This window comes from Camelus ferus, chromosome 13 (assembly GCF_009834535.1).
Source record: "Camelus ferus isolate YT-003-E chromosome 13, BCGSAC_Cfer_1.0, whole genome shotgun sequence".
NCBI lineage: Eukaryota > Metazoa > Chordata > Mammalia > Artiodactyla > Camelidae > Camelus > Camelus ferus.
This window is the reverse complement of record NC_045708.1, coordinates 48,182,553-48,189,797: the sequence shown is the minus strand read 5'-3', so window position 1 is coordinate 48,189,797 and position 7,245 is coordinate 48,182,553. Positions and strand designations below refer to the sequence as shown.

Sequence of the window (7,245 nt, the reverse complement as noted above, 5' to 3'; positions counted from 1 at the left end):
CTTTCCCCATGCCTTTCCTTTACCCACATGTTCCCGAACGTTTCAGTCCTTCACTGCCAACAGAATCCAACTTACTCTCTAACGCTTTCTCGGCAGTGTCAATCCAAATCAATTTCATCCTGCTGTGAGTTTATTGATTGAGCACCTATTAAGTGCCAGTCCCATTATCTCCTCATTACAATGGCACAAGGTAATTACTGTCATCCTCATTTTACCAAAGAGGAAACCTTAGGTTTAGAAAGATTAAATAATTTGCCCAGAGTCACACACCTATATTTCTAAGCTGAAGACAGAACTGCAGGGGTAACTGATTCTAAAGCTCTTAGTCCTTACTTCTGTACAGCACAGGGAACTATATTCACTGTCTTGTAGTAACCTATAATGCAAAAGAATATGAAAACAAATATATTTATGTATATGTATAACTGAAACATTGTGCATACACCAGAAATTGACACATTGTAACTGACTATACAGTGAAAAAAAGAAAAAAGGTCCAAAAAATGCAATTAAAAGTAATTATTAAAAAATACTTTAAAAATAAAGCTCTTTCTCTTTCCACTCATGCTCTCTTAACTACACACCACCCAGCTAGATGTGTTTATGTGTGCTAGGCTTCTCTCCTCATTGGCCCTTAAAATCAGGGACTATATAATTTAAGAATTGCGTTCAACTGCTGGTTGCAGAGATCCCGAGTTAGGATGGCTTCAGTAAGATAGAAGCTGCATTTTCTCTCCTGTAAAAGGAGTCCAGAGAAAGCCAGCCTGGACGGGTAACGTGGACCCTAAGACAGCATCACGGCCCTGGCCTCCTTTGGCTCTTCCTTCTGCCATTCCCTAGAGTGTGAACCTTATCCTGTGTTTACCAGGTGGCTTCTGGAAGTCCAGCCATCATATTTGTGTTCCAGGCAAGATGGAGGAAAGGATGAAGGGAAAAGGTAGGCCTCCCAATCAAATTTTAAAGACCTTTTCCAGAAGCCTTACCGTATAATTTCTGTTTCTGTCTCATTGGTCACCACATCTGCAGTGAAGTCTGGGAAATATTTTATAGCCGAGTACACTGATTCACCGAACAATGAAGGTAGTCTGTTTCAGAGGAAGAAATGGATGGTGAACAGCCAGCTAGTGGTCTCTGCCACGGAGACCCATGTCCTGATCTTCTTTCATATTTGCATAGCATCTAGAAGGTGCTCAGTGAACACTGATGGGCAGTCTAATGTAGAGAGAAAGAGAGTGGAAAAGGTAATTTAGAAAACTGATAAATGGGGAAACTGAAGAGACAGGAGCCACATGTGATTTCTAACTTACAAGTATTTTATATATAACAAAAAAATACCTGCTGTCTTCTCCCTAAAAAATCCTGCTGTTATTTAGGTTTCCTGTATGGAATGCTTAAAAAATTAACATCAAGAGTCAGAAAATGAGGCCAAGTCATTTGGAATTATTTTGAGTAGATTCATTGTTGTTTCTTTCAGCCTTTACTCTTTGCATACATTTTATTTCCATTTACAAAATTGAAATCATAAAATGTTCTGTTTTGCCAAAGGACTCTGCAAACAACCACTTCTGACAAAGTGACCAGTGCTCAGGCATCTCTGATGAGCACTTAGAGGAAAAGCGTAGATTACATTTCCAATAGGAATTAGTGCTATGCATTTCTCTAGCCTTCCTGAGTTTCTTATTTTGATTTGCAGAATAATTCAAATGCTTTAAAGAAAAATCTGTGGTAATTACCTGAAGTGTTTCACCAGCCCCTAGATTCACATCTGGAGAGGGTCTTTGAGATTAAAACCACATTTTTGTAATTTTTAGTTTTGATGTAATTTCAGATTTAGAAGAAATTTGAATAAGTAATACATGGAACACCTGTATACACTATACACAACATTACCAATTGTTGACAATCTGGTCCATTTGCTTTATCATTCTCTCTCCCTCTCCCCACCCCACCTCTCTTTTTCTATGGCATGTAGGTATGATTTTTTTTTTCCTGAAACTTTTGAGAGTAAATTGGAAATGTCATATGTTAGGAGACCTCTAAACACTTCAGAATATTTGCTGAGGAAAGGATATTCTGTTATATTACCACAGCAAAGTGATCAAAATAAGACATTAAACATTGATACAGTATTGTTATCTAATACATGGTCCATAGGCACAGTCCATTAATTGCCCCAATAGCATCCTTTAATAGCTGTTTTATTTTCCCAGGCCAGCATTCAGTCTTAGATCATACATTGCGTTTCATTGTTGTGTTTCTTTAATCTGGAACAGTTCTACAGCCTTTCTTTCACTTTCTCTAACTTGATATTTTTAAAGAATACGGGACAGTTATTTGGTAGAACGTCCTTCAACTTGAGTTTGTGTGACTTGTCTCATGATTACATTCAGCTTATACCTTGTTGGCAGCAATTCCACAGAAGTGCTGTTGGATTCTTCTCAGACCATCGTATGAGGAGCCACCTGATACTGGTTCGTCTTAATAATACCACTGACAATGACTTGGATTGCTGTTTAAAGTAGCATCTGCCAGATTTTTCCACTGTTAAGATACTGTTTTTCTTCTGTGAATAATAAATTATTTATAGCAACTTTTTGAGAGTTGTATAACTATCTCTTCCTTACCCGGTATTCATCTATGAGTTTTAGCATCCACTGATGATTTTCAAATTCCATCATTCCTTCTTTTTTCATTGGTTGTCACCTTACTGTGAGAACAGGTTTCTCTCCTAAAGGAGAATTTCTGATGCTATATGGCTATATGTTTCTTTTTTTTCCCCTTTAAGCCATTTTCTTTTTTTTCTTCCAGTTTTTATTGAGCTATAATTGACACACAGCACTGTATAAGTTGAAGGTGTACAGCATGATCATCCGATTTACATAATCAGGGAATGGTTACCACCATAAGGATAGTGAACATTCATCATCTCATACAGGTGCAAAATTAAAGAAATAGAAAACATTTTTTCCTTGTGATGAGAACTCTTAGGATTTACTCTCTTTTAACAACTTTCATACATAATGTGCAGCAGTGTTAATTATACTTATCCTGTTGTGCAGTATGTCCCTAGTACTTGTTTGTCTTGTAACTGGAAGTTTGTACTTTTTGACTACTTTGATCCAGTTCCCTCTACCCCTGCTCCCCACCTCTGATAATCACAAATATGATCTCTTTCCATGAGTTTTTGTCTGTTTGTTTTTGAAGTATAATCGACCTGTAACACTATGTTAGCTCCTGGAACACAGTATAGTGATTCAGTATTTCTATCCATTTCAAAATGACTGCCATGATAGATCTAGTTTTCATCTGTCACCATGCAAAGATATTACATAATTATTGACTGTATTCCCCACACTGTGCATTTCATACCTGTCACTCATTTATTTTGTAACTGGGAGTTTGTACTCTTAATCTCCCCACCAATTTCTCTCCTCCCCCAACCCTCTCCCCTCTGGCAACAACCTGTTTGTTCTGCGTATCTATGAATCTGTTTCTGTTTTGTTACATTTGTTCATTTGTTTTGTATTTTAGATTCCACATATAAGTGAAATCATACAGTGTTTGTCTTTTTCTGTCAGACTTACTTCACTTAACATAATACCCTCAGGTCCGTGCATTGCAAATGGCAAGATTTCATTCTTTTTATGGTTGAGTAGTATTCCACTACATATATGTACCACATCTTCTTTATACATTCGTCTGTTGGTGGGCACTTAGGTTGATTCCGTATCTTAGCTATTGTTAATAATGCTGTAATGAACAGGGGTGTGTATATCTTTTCAAATTAGTGTTTTTGTTTTCTTCAGATAAACAGCCAAGAGTGGAACTGCTGGGTCGTCGGTAGTTCTACAGGCTGTGTGTTTCTTAGTTGTCTTGGTCTGCTGGGGCTGCTATAACAAGATACCATAGACTGGGCGGCTTAAACAGCAAAAATTTATTTCTCACAGTTCTGGAACCTAAGTCCAGGTGCCAGCCAGTTCGGTTGCTGGTGAGAGCTCTTTTCTTGGCTTACAGACAGCCACCGACTTGCTGTATCCTCACGTGGTGGAGAAGGTGCACTGATGTCTCCTCTTTTTGTAAGGGCACTAATCCCATCATGAGATTTTCACCCTCATGACTTCATCTAAAACTAATCTTCCAAAGGCCCTAACTCCTAATGCCATTCATTACATTGGGGGTTAGGGCTTTAACACATGAATTTGGGGGGAAACATTCAGTCCATAACTGACTTTATAAAGAAAAAAAAAAAAGAAGATGGTACCTCCCTTGGGTTGGGTAGCTGATAGTGAGTGTTGAAGCCCGTGCATAGTAAAAGTGATTCCTTACTCCATCCTCTGCAATATGACTCTTCAATTTAATTTTGTTTATTTAATGGAGGTACTGGGGATTGAACCCAGGACCTCCTACATGCTAAGCATGCACTTTATCACTGAGTTATGCCCTCCCCCCTTTAGTTTTATTCTTATTTATACTATCAAATGCTAAGAGTATTTGGCCACTCAGCTCTTATTTTGTACTAAAGTCTGTTTCTTGTTTATCACTAACAGACAACTCTGGATTTTAATTCCGTACTTTCAGTTGTATGTGTGACTTTGGGTATCTTCTTTGGACTTCAGTCTCTTTGCCTGTAAAATAGGGATGACAAGATCTATATCAAAAGTGTTGCTGAGAGTGGGAGGAGTAAATGAGATAATGTATGTGAAAGCATGTGACCATCGTGGGTGATGCAAGAAAGCAGTTAATAAATACGTTTCCTGTCTTTAAAATTCCAATTTTTGGTAACACAGTTTTGCAAGTTTCTCCACTTGCAAGAGGTTAGAAGCTTGACTTCCATAGAGAAGTTAGATGATCTTAGATACGAAGTCTGCATCTGAAAGAGGAAGGTTTAGTGGTATCTACCAACTTTTAGATGATTCACGTGGTTCTATCAGTTTTATTCCTTCCTTTTTTCCTATCTTTCTTCTTCCTTTCCTTTCATTGACATATTTAATGGCATTTGCTGTGCGCAGTCACGATTGTAGGCACTGGGGATAGAGCAGCAAACAAAATTTCCTAGCCTGACATCAGTTATAATTTAATCAAAGGAGATGGGTGATAAATATAGAAACAAACTTTTTCAATCATGCATGGTATGTGCTATGGAGGAAAAAAAAAGCCAGGAAGGGGAATAAGGATTGTTGTGAGGGGGTTGCCATTTTATTAGATGGTCAGAGAAGAGCTCACTGATAAGGGGGCACGTGAGCAAAGACCTGAAGGAGGTGAGGGAGCTGGTCATTAGAGTGACTGAGGCCAAAGCATTGCAGGCAGAGGAAATCTTTCAAAGAGAAGAAACCTAAGGTAGACAATGACCTACTGAGAAGGTCAGCCAAGGGAATCATGAAAGAAGCCAAGCACAACAACACGCCACCTCTCTGCCGTGAGTATGAGTATGCGCAAGGACAGAATGACCAGCAGGAGGTCACAGGTTGCAGCAGCTGAATGGGGTGCAACTCAGACCTCTCTTCAAGAAACAACTTGCTTCGAGGAGCGCGGACAGCTGACAGCGTCCAGCTGTAGCACCTCCTGGAGCCAGCCCAGCATCCAAGGTCGGGATGTTCTCCCGCGCAGCCTCAGCCAGTGACTGAGCATGGCGGGGAGACCAGGGCGTGACCTCCGCCACGCAGTGTGGGACTCCCTGAAGGGCAGTCCTTGTGCCAGGGCGCCCTGCTAGGCTGCCTGTGCCATCCAGAGCTACACCACGGTCTGAGGCTCTACCTGCCAAATCACCCTTCCATCCCTTCTTTCACAAGTATCAGACCTGCATCATGGTGGAAAGACTCTCCCTGCTCACTCCTACTCCCTCTTCCTTTTAACTTCCACAGGTTTTACCCCTCCTCCAATAACTTGCTGGTACTTCTAACCCCATCCTTGTGTCTGTCTGCTTTCTAGAAAACCCAGGCTACCAGGGCGGAGCAGAAATGCCCATGACGACATTTTGCTCTGCCTCTACTACCTACACAAGTCAGGCACAGAGTCATGGAGATAGAAAGGGGGCCGTCCACGGTGGTGTCAAGGGGTGAGCGCTCTCCAGACGTCACCATCAGCCCTACACAGAGTCATCTCTAATAGTATACTGTCTCAGTGAAACCCGCTTATTACAATGCAAACAGTTTCAAAAACAATTCCTCTAGGTACTCGTTTCAGCCAGAGTGCTGCCCCTAAGCGTTTCTTGTATAGAAATTCTGGGGCTACCAACAGAGCAGCTCCAAACTCTTAACGAGTTTCTGAAAAGTGAGGCTCTCACTGCTTAGTTACCAAACTAGAATCCAAAGGGGCAGCGTGCACTGAGAGAGGGGGAAGGTGGCACTCATTTCCATTGCTGGAAGTCAAACCAGGGGAATCTGACATTTTCCAGGCCTCCAGCTAAGATGATCATCTCTGTCTTCCACCCCAGGCTGTCTTCAGAGGCTGCTATTTGGGTCTCGTTCACCATGCTCTAATGATACTCCGACCAGAAACCATTCTCAGCGTTGAGTGAATCACGCTCTAATCACAGAGCGGAGATTGCATTTAGGGCTCAATAAAATGATGGATTCTCAGATTTTCTGGGAAAATCTCTAAAATCCCATCAGGAAAGCAAACGCTGATTGGGAAGGAAGTGACTCAGGTGGGGTCACATGGAGGGCCAGTAGAAAAAGCTACAACCCAGGATTTCAGAGTGTCCTTTCTGTGCCAGGCACTTGCACGTGTTTACATATCCAGAGCCACCTTGTGATGCTGGAATCATGCTTTCAGCTTAGAAAAACGTGATGTGGAGGGTTAAGTGGTTTTTTCCAAGGTCATAGCGCTAGCAAAAATCAAAGCTAGAATTTCAAACCAGATCTTCTAACTCCAATGTTGTGATTGTTTTTTTCGTGATTTTACCATTGGATAATTATTCTCTTGCTTTTATAAATATGCCCGTATTAATTAATTAAAAAATAATATTTTACCCTGTAGCCATACCTCCTGGCTTTGTTGCTTTGCTAAAATCCTATCAACTTTCGGTCAGACCATGGTTGGGAAATACTGTAATGGACATTTGCTAGTTTTTGACATCTCAACATTCATTTTCCTCTTCTTTTGGTAAACGTATTCTAATTCCTCTCTGGCAAACTCTCCTCCCCCACTTGCAGTCCATGAGCTTTGGGTGGGCTCCAACTCTGAATGGGCCTGTGACTCCTAAAACAATCAAGGTACCCATCCCCCTGGCCACTCCAACTGGGA

At 40.9% G+C, this 7,245-nt stretch overlaps 1 protein-coding gene across 1 annotated transcript in view; it reads left to right on the top strand.

Annotated features, from left to right (window-relative positions):
• The window catches only part of JAK1 (Janus kinase 1), a 211,019-nt gene that overhangs the window by 30,800 nt on the left and 172,974 nt on the right, over positions 1–7,245 (top strand). The window lies entirely within an intron of this gene.